The 14,290-nt window shown below is 37.5% G+C and overlaps 1 pseudogene; it reads left to right on the top strand.

Moving 5' to 3' along the window:
- The window catches only part of LOC107750336 (transcription factor COE1-like), a 137,870-nt pseudogene extending 133,640 nt beyond the window's left edge, over nucleotides 1-4,230 (top strand).
- The last annotated feature ends 10,060 nt before the right edge of the window (nucleotides 4,231-14,290 follow it).

Raw genomic sequence — 14,290 nt, 5'->3', positions numbered from 1 at the left:
TACTTAACCATATTTTGGGGACAAATGTGTACCCAAAAGTAAGCAAAACCTGACAAAATCACCAAAAACCTCCATTTGGGGACGTCCTCATTTGTAATACTGGTATAAAAAGTTTTCTGTGAGAGATAGGGTTAGGGATAGAGGTGGGTTTAGGTTAAAAAGTGTATAACTATATGTATATAAAAACAATAGAAGTCTATGTAATGTCCCCATTTAGATGGCTAAGTAAATGTGTGTGTGTGTGTGTCTGTGTGTGTGTGTGAAATTTAGATTAATGCTTAAATTAATTTTTGCAGTGCATAATATATTTATTTATTGCTTAAATTAATATTTTCTCTTCTTCCTCTTACTCTCTCTCCCTTTCTTTATCAACTGTTCGATATGAGAATTAAGCTTAAGGCCCAGACAGTGGACATAGACGGATGCCAAGTGGTATTCAAAGCTCTCTCTCTTCACTTCCTGTTTAGTTTTGGCTGACTGTGAATTGTACAGGAGGAAAAAAAAAAAGAAAAACAAGAATATGATGTTTCCTTAAGAAATGTCTGTTCAAAACTTACCACCGTGCAAGTATGTTGTGATGACTAACAGGCCATTGTTATGCAGGGTTATTGCTGGGGTGTTTTTGGTGGTTGCTAGGGTTGTTTCTTACTGACTTAAGTCAACTCGCAAGTCTCTGTGATATCCATATTTCTCAGTATGGCTTCGGTCCTTATTGTCTGCCAGGCTAAAAGAGTCCAAAACACCCAATACACACACACACACACACACTGCTTATGGGAACATAGACAAAGTTTTGTTTGACTGCTGTACTGAGTGCTTTCTTAACAGCATCCGGACATCTTTAAAATGTTCTCACACTTACCGAGGGATCCCACCCACTAGAAACACAAACCCAGCATGTCACAGACACACATTAGTCCAACCGCAACATCTACAAATCACATCAAGCGTCTTAATAAGCAAACTCATAATAAATCCCAGTGCTGACATGGTTTATATTTGAACTTCAGTCTACTAGAGCGTCCTCCTTAACCTGTCGCCATCTCTTACATTCCAGGTTACTCTCGTAACTCGAACAGCGTGTCTCCTCGCGGGTACGTGCCGAGCTCCACGCCCCAGCAGTCCAACTACAACACCATCACCTCCAGCATGAATGGATACGGAGCCGCAGGGATGACCAACCTGGGTGTCCCTGGATCCCCGAGTTTCCTCAACGGATCCGCCGCCAACTCTCCTTACGCAAGTGAGTGTTCTGTTGATCAGCTAACAGATCCTGACATTTCTGCTGAAAAGACCAGCATATTGGCCTACTTGACTAGTTTAACCAGCAATACTTTTTACTTTCAGCTAGTCTCAAGCCTTTACTAGCTAAGGGAGTTTTTACAGAAATGCCATATAATGATCTTTTAAGAACTGTTCACTGAAAGGTTCTTTGGGGAACCAGAATTGGTTCCTCTGTACTCTTAGAAATAAAGGTTCTATGGCATCACTGTGAAAATCCCCTATTGGAACCTAATTTTTTAAGAGTGTAGAACTACTATTTTGGGTTGAACAGTTATTTTCTTAGTGTGAAGAACATTTTAATAATCTGAAGAACATTTTCCCACTATAAAGAACCTTTTCATGTAACCATTGATGCCAGTGAAGAACCTTTATTTTAAAGAGTGTAGACCGATTCACCAGCCACAAACCAGCCTGGAAATGTTAGATAAGACATGCTAGTCATTTCAGCAGGGTAGTTAACTCTTCACTGCATGTTTTGGATTCTGATTTGTTGAATTTAACCAGCTAAATTCGACTATTGTGAGTCTAAAAAGCTTGCATTTTGTGATTTTGGTGATCACAACAGGCACATTTGGTCGCAACTCAGTCAACGTCTTAATGCTAATCTGAAATACTAAGGTTGTTTGTTTGTCTATTCGTGTTCTTTGAGGGAAAGGTTATTGTCTGTCTGCTGTTCCATGCACTGTGAACGTCTCCATCTGAACTAACTCCACAAACACTCATATTTTTTCATCTCCTTTCATGTCTAACACTTTAACGACTCCTCCATGCATCTCACTCCGTCGCACACTCGCTTTCTCCCTGCGGTCAGGATAGTGAGTTTTCTGTCTGCAGTTTCCTGTAGATACGTCTGCTGCTACTGTTATTGGGGGAAAAAATCACAATGCTGGAGGCCTGACAATTACAAATGAGGTTTATATACTCAAGAATGTTCATATATTCGATATATAGCAGCTGTATTTTGTGTGATTGCCACTTGTTTGACAGGCCGAGCTTTGTGCAAAGCTGTTTCATGGCAGGTTTGCTTTCCATTCATTCTAAAAATGGGAAACAAGTTGGCAAGAGTTTTCAATTGGAATTTCATTGAAGAAAATTTATTGTGGGTTTTGCTCCAATTTGGTGAGAAAGCTCAAGCTTTCTTCTCAAGATTCAGCGCCAAGATTGTTGGCTAGCGTACGGTGGTTTTTATTACCTGTCTTTCTCTCAAAGCATGCAGATGACCGCATATTAGATGTCCTGATAATATCCTCTTCTGGCATGCTTTACGTATACGTGTGTCAATACAAGAGCGGTTTTCATGTTCATGCTTCTGCAAAAGTGTGATTTGGCAGTCAAAGGTGGACTATATTGACATAAATCCTCCTCAAGAGTTCTAAGTTATGGATCAACTTTGCCATGCAGGTCGCACACGGTTTCATTCCCATAATGCCTCACTCTGCTATAGCCCTTCCCCTTCAATTAACCCTCTAACAATCGGCATGACCCACCTCATAACTCTCATCTTTGTGTGTGTGCGGGTGTGTGTGTTTCTCTGTGTGTGTGTGTCTGTTTCAGTCACCCCCTCCAGTCCTCTATTGGAGCCTCATGCCTCCTCTTCCTCCTCTTCTTCATGCATCCCTACTTCCATCTCTCTGTCTGCGGGCCCTTTCTCATTCTCTCCTGTCCATATGATCTCTGCAGTCAAACAGAAGAGCGCCTTCGCGCCTGTCGTCCGGCCACAGACCTCCCCGCCCCCCACCTGCACCAGCACCAATGGGAGCAGTCTACAGGGTGAGCACCCCACCCCTCTCCTGCCTCTGAGCCAATCAGGAAAGAAGACCCTATTTTAGAACGAGTCACAAAAATGGGCACTACATTTTTGAGGACAAAGTTGATCCATAACTTTCTACTTACAAGATTGGTTGCTTTTACAGCAAAAACAACAACAACAAAAAAAAAACAACGTAAATAAATGAATAGTGAAAATGCTGTTTTTTCACACCGGTGGTGATGTCTGTTGGGGCAAATTAGTGTAAAATAGTATCAAAATTACCTCAGATTTGCATGAAGTCAAAAACTTGAAAGAAAAAAAGGATGTATCACAGTTTTAACAAAAATACTAAGCACCACAGCTGTTTTCAACATCGATAGTACGGTAATAAGAAATGTTTCTTGAGCAGCAAATCATTATATTAAAATGATTTCTGAAGGAACATGTGACACTTAAAACTGGAGTAATGATGCAGAAAATTCAGCTTTGCCAAAGTTGATCCATAAATTTCTTCTTATAAGATTGGTTGCTTTTACAACAAAGAAAATTACATTTGAATAAATAATAATGAATGAAATTGCTTTTGATTTGCATGCAGGTGGTGATGTCTGTTGGGGCAAATTAGCGTAAAATAGTATCAAAATGTCCCGATTTGCATGCGGTCAAAAACGTATTTGTAAAAGATGATCATTTCCCATGTTACTTGCATGTTATGAACCCAAAATCAGTTTCACGATGCTACAATTCTGACTGCAGATTTATTTCTAAAAGAAAACTCTTAACTTTAAAGCATTAAACTGTAGAAGCGTTTGCTTAACAACAGCTATTTGCTAAAAAATATTCCTCCATCCAGACCGACTGTGGAATAAGCTGCAATATTGACCTTTAATAACCATAAACCAGTCGTTTTATGGTTCAAATAGATCATGTGTTATTTGAACTGTCTCGTTTATTGTCGACTGACCTCTTGTTGTCTGTTGCAGCTATGGCCGGTCTGATTGTCCCTCCCATGTGAAGAGGAACCTGATCTTCCTCTAAGGCTTCATTGAGCCCTCAACAAACTCACTGGCTCACCAAATCTGTCTGACACTCTCTTATCGAACATCACCAGTCCTACGAGGAGCTGCGCGAAAAGAACATCTACACCTGGATCGCTAAAAGAAAAAAAATGAAAAGTGTACCTGGCCTGAAAATGTCCCATGTCCTGAAATGTCAATAGATGTGTTTGTTTTGCCCTCTATGACTTCATCCTTAAAAAAAAATTTCAATCGTATATTTAATGTTTTCTTTTTGCAAAAAAGCATTTGTGTTCTTGTTCCCTCCTCTTGTCTCGTGTGTTCTCGTGAAACGTGTATGATCATAGTTATTTCCTAATGCACTTTTTTTGTTGGGGCACTTACAAAAGCTATTTATGTTAGCAAGCAGATGAAAATAATAATAATAAAAAAGAACAAAAAAATTTGAAAACCTATACAAATATGCACCAGTATGTTTTCAGACGATTTTTTGAATCGATTACTCTTTGCTTTGGTCATGATAACTGAAATGGCTAATCGTTCATCATGTGATTTTGTTAATGTTTCTAAAATGTTTCCATAATACTTCTCTGTCCTTGTTGAGGTTTATTTTACATTAGATATGCGTTGTTTCGACTGGTAAAAAGTCAAAATTTCTGTCTAATGTGCTGATAAATATGCCACGTGTTTAATGTATCACATGTCCAAAAATGGATCACATCAGAGAAGTCCATACCTGTTGAAACGAAGCACATTTTGACGTGGAACCATTCATTGACGTCAGTGTTGCTGGTGATATTGTTAGCTGTTGCACACACATGCACAAGTTATGCAATTTGTATTTAAATGCAACTCACAATTCAAATTTTGGTGGATTAGCTGTGAAATTAATTAACGGAAGGAGATATAATGATGCCTTAAAATAGGATGTGCTCCAGGACAGTGTATCTCAAATCACAAATAAAAAAAAACAGTCTGTGATACGATGCATTTAAATACTTATGAAACGGCAATGTTTTAGGTCTTAGTAGGGAAAAGGTGGAAAATTATTGTGGAAATATGACTTCGGTAATCATTGTATTGCAGGTTGCCATCTTCACGAAGGAGGTTTCTTAGTCATGTTTGGTTTTGTTTCTGTTTGTGATTAAATATCACAGACTGACCACTTGGAAAAAATGTAATTTTAATATTCCAGTCATGATTTTTCTCTATTTTCCTGAAGTGAGTGAAGGTGTGTTTGCTAAGATGAAATGTGAAAGAAATTGTGGTTTCTGAAGACCTCTTTTAATTTCACAGGTGACCTAATTACTTCACATTCGTCCTTTTGGGGTTTAGACATAAATGGGGTAAAGAAAATACAATTTGACAGTGCCCTATTATATTAAAACAGCTGAATTCAATCTCAAAGTTCACTTGAAAACATCTCAGAGATCCAGCTTGGCTGGAAACACACACAAACACACACACACACACACACACACACACACACACACACACACACACACACACACACGTCCATCCATTTCACCCATGCATTCAGTTTCCTAATAGCTTGTGAAAGGTTTTTTTTGTCATAGATGTAGAGAGCTGGCTTCTGCTTTCTTTTTCAAAACCTGTTTTCTTTGGAAATGTTAAACTCGAGGTGAAATGGAGAAAGGTACTGCATCTTTGTGAAATATGAAATATTATATCAAAATATATCAAAGCACAATATTTAATTAATGTCTTTAGAATTCAGATAGGGAGATGTATTCTACTTTCCTTTATTCTCTCTGACCATGCTGTAAATAAATGCATGTTTTTCCTTCGTTTTTATTTCAGTTTTTTTCCTGTGATCCCGTGCTTTTTGTACAGAAACAGAAAATAAAGATTACATTTGGCTTGAAAATATTTTGTCAAGCATCTTTATTGTGTAAAAGCGCAGTCTCTTGTTCACTTTCACAATGTTTTAAAACATCAACAGTCCATCGAGTTATAAAAGTCACTTTTTATGCTGTGCTTCTCAGCATGGGGTGAACCATCTCAGGCCAGAAATCTCCAGCTCTGCTCCAAACTTCACAGCGAGGCTCATCCTTCCAAGGTTTCGACCTTTTGGTCTGCTCCGCCTGCCAGCACTGCTCAGTTGATGGGATATATATTTGAAACCTTATCCAAAGACCACATTCAATTTTTTAGAGTTTTGGCCCTCAAACCCAATGCGTTGAACTCGCATAAAGACACAGTGACCCATGCAGATCAGAATCAATCATTCCTGAAATCACTCCAGTGCAGTAATTTTCCTGAGCTTTCTTCTTGGATAAGACACAATGAGGGAGATATTCAGAACGTGATTTGTGCTCGTGTCAAAAGAAACATTTAAGGAAGGGGAAATATCTGAGACGTGAAGCTGGTGGCCTTTTGATTACCTCTAGCATTTGACAGTCTCACAAATTGCACAGTCGACACTGGCTAGTCTACAGCACGTCTGTCTACACTTGAAATCACTCTTACTAGCTATCAGCTATACCGCAAAGCAGAATTTCAATGGAAAAGTTTGAAGAGCGAACATAGGAAAAAGGAAAAAAAAAATGTCAACATTTTTTACTGATAATTAGAGCGAGAGTTTTTTAATTGTACGTCCTTAAATAATACTTTTTCCCCAAAAATATTTACTACTTGAGAAAAAATTTTTTTTTGCAACCTTGAAAATCCACATTTTGTGCAAAAAAATTACTAATTAAAAAAAATTATATTAGTAAAAAAAAGTAAAATTAGTATCAGTTTAAATATATATGAATATATTATATAAATTAAAGACTACAGAGAGAACTGCAAATAAATAGATAAATAAATTAAATTAAATTAATTAAATAATAAAATAATAAAAAGAAAATAAGCAAAAAGGGAAATACTAATTTATATTTAGAGTTTTATACATATACATTTTTGGTAAAGCCAATTTTTTTCTGAGAAAATATATTTATTCATGTGGCACTAAATAATAAAAAACAAATTCTTCACATATGCATGTACAGTATTGAGGGTTTTAATGCATGCATTAAAATGTATGTGTACTTAAACAGACACGATGTGAGCATGCTTACCACCGTGTGTTTTTGCACATTTACAGTAAAGCATCAGCGGGTCATTTGAAGTCTTGTATCTTCATCTTGTGGGTCTTCACTGAGCCTTTGATGCCATTGGGCAGCAGAGCTTGTATCTAAGCTTCAGCTCATGAACAGGAAATCTGCCTGCTATCTCCAAAAACGTGTGGGAGTATCAGAGCTGCGTCTATCTAACAGTCCATGAGACCAGACACACGCCGCTTCCAAACTCCACAGCCCTGAATGAGCACGTCTCAGCTGAACCACGACCCTCCGATTGTTGCTCAATGAATATCCACTTGTCTTTGTGAGTGGGAGAGTGTCTTTCTTCACAGATGCAAGGCTGCTATCAGTGTCTATCAGTGTCTGAGTTTTCCCATGGAGAGTTTTGTGTGTTAGACTGCCATGCATACATCAGTCCTACGATAACATATCCACGCTTCCAATACTTTCACTAACAAACCACTGCAAAATGACGGACATTTAGTGTAAAGGGAGAAAATTTACAGCTGGTTTGTCAAAGCTTAAAGCCACCAGCACAATTATAGAAAGACTCAGTATTTCATGTTTCGTGTTGTTGTTTGATGGATATTTCAGAAGAAAAAAGGGGCCTTAGATAAAAATAATATTTGCTAGTAAAGACTGTGGTAAGGGAGTGGGAGACATTGGCCTGACTGTGTTTTAGTTTCTTAAAGTGGATGGCAACCAGAAAGCAAATAGTATGTAAAAGCCTTAGAAAATGTCATTTCAAAGGGAAAACCTTCTTCTGACATTTCATTGTGCTGTTTATTCGATTTGAGCAGTGCACGGCTTTCCTCGTGCATGCACTACCGGTCAAAGGTTTGGAGACACTTGACTAAGGTTCTCATGATCTTAAAGAAACTCAATCACTCAAAAATGAAGAGTCATCATTCAACAAAAATAATTTAACTCACCATCATATCTTTCTTCAATGGAATACAAAAGCAGTTATTTGAAAAACAGTGTATATGAGCAACATCACACTCGTAGCCATACGATATGGCTGTATATCAGCATGGCTGTGATTTGGCATAGGCTGCAGGCCGAGTGCTTGTAGGTAATCACAGCGGGCCGATATACAGTCATATCGCACAGCTACAAGTGTGATATTGTGTTCATACAACAGTTCAAAGGCACAAGTATAGTGTAAATAAAAACAGAGACAACAGCAAACCCTCTTTTGTGCGGAACTACTTCCTTCCGCCATGGATTCAAATCTCAAGTTGACAGTTTAAAAGCTGAGCCCACGCCTCCGTTAATAATTCAAAAAGGTCACTTTAGAAATAGTAACGAAAGAACGTTGAGTTGCTTTATTGAAAACTTATTGTATTACTGTATTAAAAGCTGTGTATTATGTTTAGTAGAATATTATGAGAGAGAAATGGACTGAGCGAGTGTGATTACCTGCATTTGATACAGCATTAACTCTTCAGCTCAATCTTATATTCACAATAAAACATTAGTTTGAATGTCTGCTGAGGAAAGTGATATCTTTGTCGCACTATTCTTTCATCTGTTAAGGGTGATTTCTAATGACATCGCTGCTCAGTGCATTTGTTGGCTGCATTAGTGCTCAGATATACAGCATTAATGTCACATAAAATATAACGTGATGGGATTTTGTCCTCTGCAAAAACTATTTGCTCTTGAATAACTAATATATTAATGAGGCCAAACACTGCCCATTAGATTAACCCAAAACGAATCTCATGTTTAACCACTATAGAGCGAGAGGCAAATTCCAGAAGATCTGGCCGAGGTGAGCCTGCTCTGCCGTTGACGCAAATTTTCAAATAGATGTTATCTTTATTAACAAACCACATATTTGAAGTACATTCTCGCCTAAACACCTCTCAAAACTACATTCCAAGACACAAAAACAGTATTATTTGTAAAATTGTAGTGGATTTGGGTGAGTGCCATGACATTCGCTGTGAGAAATACTGCAAGTGGAGTGATACAAATGGTGAAACGGTTGGAGCTCTGTTGTCACTAGAATATCGGATGCCTGGAAAAGGCTCTCAGCCAATCAGATTCAAGAACCAGAAAGAACTGTTGTATATGTGTGTGTATGTATATATATTGTGTGTATGTATATATATATATATATATATGTGTGTGTGTGTGTGTGTGAGTATATATATATATATATATATATATATATTGGCAGCTGTTAAAGAAATATTTTTACTATAAATATTCAGATTTGACCTTGAGATTACATAGCTTCGATATTTGACCACTATTTCTGATAACAGACTACTTGGTTACAGTGACACTAATAGTTCTTATTTCTGCCAGGAATGCAAAATCAATCGGGAGATATTTTGAATAGAATAACGAGACACAAACCTGTACATTTTCAATCGCGTTTGCTTCCATTTATTTTTGATCAGTGCTTTGCTACACAACATACAAACTTTTACTCCAAAAGTATACACATTATGTATTCACATGTTTACCTCATATTTCTTTAAAGAGAATAGAACCATACTTTCTTAATGACTCGCAGAAAGACAACCACCGGGGATAAAAATAATTCAGTAGAGGTAGGGATACATAGACCAGAAGGGGGAAATCCCCCCTACAAATAGCACCCTATATATACAGTGCCTTACAAACGTATTTTATTTAATTTCTTAAATAAAAGTAATAGTACTTCATTTATTTCACGTTTTGTTATGTCTTATGTTAAACTGCTTGTTATTAATTTTTTTTCCACATCAATCTACACTCCATACACCATAATGACAAAGCAAAAACAGAACTGTCACAACTTTGGTAATTTATTAGAAATAAAAAAACTGAAATAAGTACATTGCATAAGTATTCAGTAACTCAGTACTTAGCTGAAGCACCTTTACAGCCCTTTTCAAGTCCTTTTGGGTATGATGCGTCAAGATTTGCACATCAGCATTTGGCAATTATCTGCCATTTTTCTCCTCACCTCCTCACTTCTCAAGCTCTGTCAAGTTGGATGGGGGCAGACACACATTTTCAGGTTTTTTCCAGAAATATTTGATTGGGTTCAAGCCCAGGTTCTGGCTGGGCCACTCAAGGACATTCACAGAGTTGTCTATAAGCCACTCTTGCTGTGTGCTTAGGGTCATTGCCCTGTTGGAAGTTGAGCCTTCTGCCCAGTTTGAGGTTCTGAATGCTCTGGACTGGGTTTTCTTTAAGGCTATCTCAATATTTTGGTGCATTGAGCTTCTTTTCTACTCTGACGAGTCCCTCAGTCCCTGCCGCTGAAAAACAGCCCCACAGCATGAGGCTGCAACCAGGACACTTTACTTTTGAGATGGTACTCTGCAGGTGATGAGCACTGCCTGGTTTCCTTCAAACACAATGCTTGGAATTGAGGTTCATCAGACCAGAAAATCTTGTTTCTCACAGTCAGGGTCCTTTAGGTGCTTTTTTGCAAATTCCAAGTGTGTTTTCATGTGTCTTCACCTAGGAAAGGATTGAGTCTGGCCACTCCGACATAAAGCCCAGATCGATGGAGTGTTGCAGTGATGTTTGGCAGTTCTTTTGACCTCAGAGCTTGGTTTTTGCTCTGATATGCATTTTCAGCTGTTTAGACCTTTTATTAAGTCACGTGCGCCTTTCCAAATCATACCCATTCAATTGAATTTGCCACAGGTTAACTTCACTTGAAGTGTAGTAACATCTACAAGCAATATGAATGCTCCTGAGCTAAATTTCAACTGTCCCAGATAAATACTTGTGAATACGTATGCAATTAAATCATTTAAGTTTTTTATTTTTAATAAATTTGCAAAGATGTTAAAAGCCTTTTTTTTTCTTTGCCATTATAGTGTGTGGCATATGGGGGGGGGGTTTAAAGCAATTTAACATAAGGCAGCAATATAACAAAACGTGAAAAAAATGAAGGGGCATGAATACTTTCGCAAGGCACTGTATATCACACACATGCACACTTATTTAGAAATGAAATAATTCATACAAATACAAATTATAATAAAGTAATTATAATTAATTATAATAAACTATAATTATAATTAACTAACTGAAATCTATATTTTTACTGGTTTTTAATATATACACACACATTTTTGTTTAAACAGCAACTATTTACTATTATTCTAAGAAATACAAATAGGTCTGTCCAAATTTTTGACTAATAATGTACCTTTTCATTTTTATATGATTGTTGTTCACTGATATGCCCATAATATCTACAAATAATATAAGAAACCGTTCTCAAATACTTCCTGTCCAGGTGTGTCGGTGAGTCAGAGAACTTGATGCCATGGTGTCACTCCTCAAGTGCATCTGTGTATATGTCAATTAAGGAATGAGCACACTTCCTGTGTGCTGATGATGTCATAGTGACAGTTCAGGCCCGGTGCAGCTTCTGCGAGGGGCTGGGCGGCAATAAAATGGGCCCAGAGGACTGACAGAGAACTGTAAGTAATCTTAAACAGGAAGTGCCTGAGGCCTCAGGCTACGATGACATAGGAGCCCTCCACCAACTCTGCACAGTTCAGAAGGTGCATAAATCACCCGTGCAAAAGTTCACCTCCAGCCAGGGAATCCACAAACACTGAAGGAGCTCTGGAAATATCACATCGGCCCATCAAAACCATGTGTTGCACTACAGACCGATGGAGCACATATTTAGGAGTATCTCCCGCTGTAGGTTGCAGTTCCCTCCTGGATTTGATGATTGTGTTACAGTGTGGCACAAGCAAATGGCCTCTGCAGGTGTGAGTTATTGAGAAGTGATCCATCATTCTTGTCAAAGCCAATCTCAGTTTTGATCGTGAGATACGATTAAATGTCTGTTAGAGCTACTAGCAAATTCCGTACAGAGCAGGAAAGGGAAGATCTCAGTGACATCGATGGGTCATACGGTGATCTAAAGTAAGAGGAATTGACGTTGTTTGATGTGCGTTTGGTTATGAAGTGAGACATGCATTGCTGAACACTTGTTACTTGCTTTTCCTCCACCTGTCATTGAGTATGACAAGTGTTACCGGATGGCTCTCGATGAATACTGCTTTAAAGATGCATGTCTATCACAGCCTAGGTGGGGGCAAAAATTACCTGTCAGGATTACTGTTTAAACCAAATCAGTTTGTAGCCGGAGAAACTCTCACTTTTATTACAAGGCTTAGAAAAAGTGTGTGACCGCAGCGGCTTTTCTTCCCGGTTAGTCCCTCCTTCCTGTCATCACCTCCACCTAAAACCACACCTCATTCTCTCACCACGATCGCTCCATCTCGAAAGCGCTCGCAGTATCAGCTGAAGAAATATTATTATTTCCGTTGCCAATTGGGCCTTGTGTGGCCTTGAAGCGAGAGGGGCGTGTGGAGAGTGTGACCGGGTCACCGAGACGAAGTGTCGCTGGATGCGGTTGCGAGATCTGGTCGTAGAAGTGCTGTCACACCCCCCTTGGTGGGAAACTCGATCCTAGCTGCTAAGAGGCGAGCTGGAGAAAGCCCCATCACTCCTGCAACATCCCCGAGAGCTCGCGTCCCGGGAACCCTGTTTGTGTTGAAAGAAGAATAACATCCCTTGTTTTGTTTTGCTATGTGTTTTTTCTTTTTTAGACGGCCTTCGTTTTGTTCGAAGACAACCTTGGCGTAAAACGCCTCCTTGAGAAAACATAAAGAAAAAAGTACACTTTACACCTGTTTCCTTTTTTCATCTGTCTTCATTATTCTGTTGGAGGCAGGATGTTTGGTTTGGCTGCGACCTGCCTCATGACTTAATCCCTGGGTGCTATTGTTAAATTTTCGAGAAAAAGAATGAAAACCAAATGTGGTGTCGGACCGAGGATTGAGTTTCAAACCTGCGCTTTAACAATGTTATATTTCCAGCCATTCAACCAAATAATTCACTTATGTTTCCCCTGTAATATTATGCCAAACATGAGATCTTTACTTTGTCAAATCTGGTAAATATCAAACCCACGGTATCAATAGGAAAACAGTTTTAATAAGCATTCCCAGAAGAGGTCGGAGGAACACCTCTCACCTGGAAGCGATTAAACGGGACAGGAAATGGAGGCAGGGAGTGAGTGCTTCCCAATAACGCCAACCCCTGAAGAACAAAAATATGCAGAATCATCATAAACCATTATCTGAGAGGAGATAGAATTGCTCCAGACATCTGGGGCACAAGATATAGCCAAACAAATAATTTATACAATAAATATATTTTCAATATGTGTCTTTATAAGTTGCAAACATGCAGCACTTCTTTCGTTGCAGACAAAATCATATTAGTATAGCAAAAATAAATAAGCTTATCACCTTTTATAAGGAAAGAAAAACACTGCTCATAATGTTGTTGTTAATGTCAAAGGCTGTACGCCTAATAAAACTCATGATATACTCATTCTCAAAAAATATGAATTATAATAAATATAACAACAATTTTACAGTGATATTATAAAATAAAATATGTGTTTGTTTCAGTGTTGTTATTGATGATTAACACTATTAAAATAATTTTTGGTAATTGAAATAAAGCTGAAATAGAATAAAATATAAATATTAGATTACAAAAACTATAAAATAAAATAAAATAAAAATGTAAAATGTTGCCTTGGTAACTAACTGAAATAAACACGTTTAAGTATAAAATTACTAAAACTAAATAATAAATACTAAATACCTAATAAAGCAAAAAAGCACATAACAAAAATGTATAAAACTCAAACAAAAATTAAAATGAAAACTGAAAATATATAAATAAAAGCTAATTAAAATATTAATAAATACTATAATAGTATATAAATAATAATAAAATAAGAGTTGTGTATATAAAAATGGTCATTATATAATTTACTGTGAAAAATAGTTCCTCTGCAATTATATCTTGAGTAGATACATTTTTTATTATTTTGCTATCATTTATGTACATTGGCGTAAGTTACGTAACATTTTGTTATTAAATTGCTTGCATATCGTTTATTTAAAGGAGTGGTTCGCTGGTTTTTTTCTAGGCTTGATTGTGTTTATGGGGTGCAGTCTAACTTGTGTTAAAATTATTAAAATATCCAAAAACCACTAGAACAGTGTTATATATTTTGCTGACTTGTGTACTTACATTATCCCAAATGTTTCGAAGAATGTTTAAATCCAGAGAAATAAGCAATTTTAACTAGT

Source organism: Sinocyclocheilus rhinocerous, unplaced genomic scaffold (genome assembly GCF_001515625.1).
Source record: "Sinocyclocheilus rhinocerous isolate Xijiao unplaced genomic scaffold, SAMN03320098_v1.1 scaffold1053, whole genome shotgun sequence".
Classification (NCBI taxonomy): Eukaryota; Metazoa; Chordata; class Actinopteri; order Cypriniformes; family Cyprinidae; genus Sinocyclocheilus; species Sinocyclocheilus rhinocerous.
The sequence above is the reverse complement of the archived record's forward strand: the minus strand, read 5'-3'. Positions and strand labels throughout refer to the sequence as shown.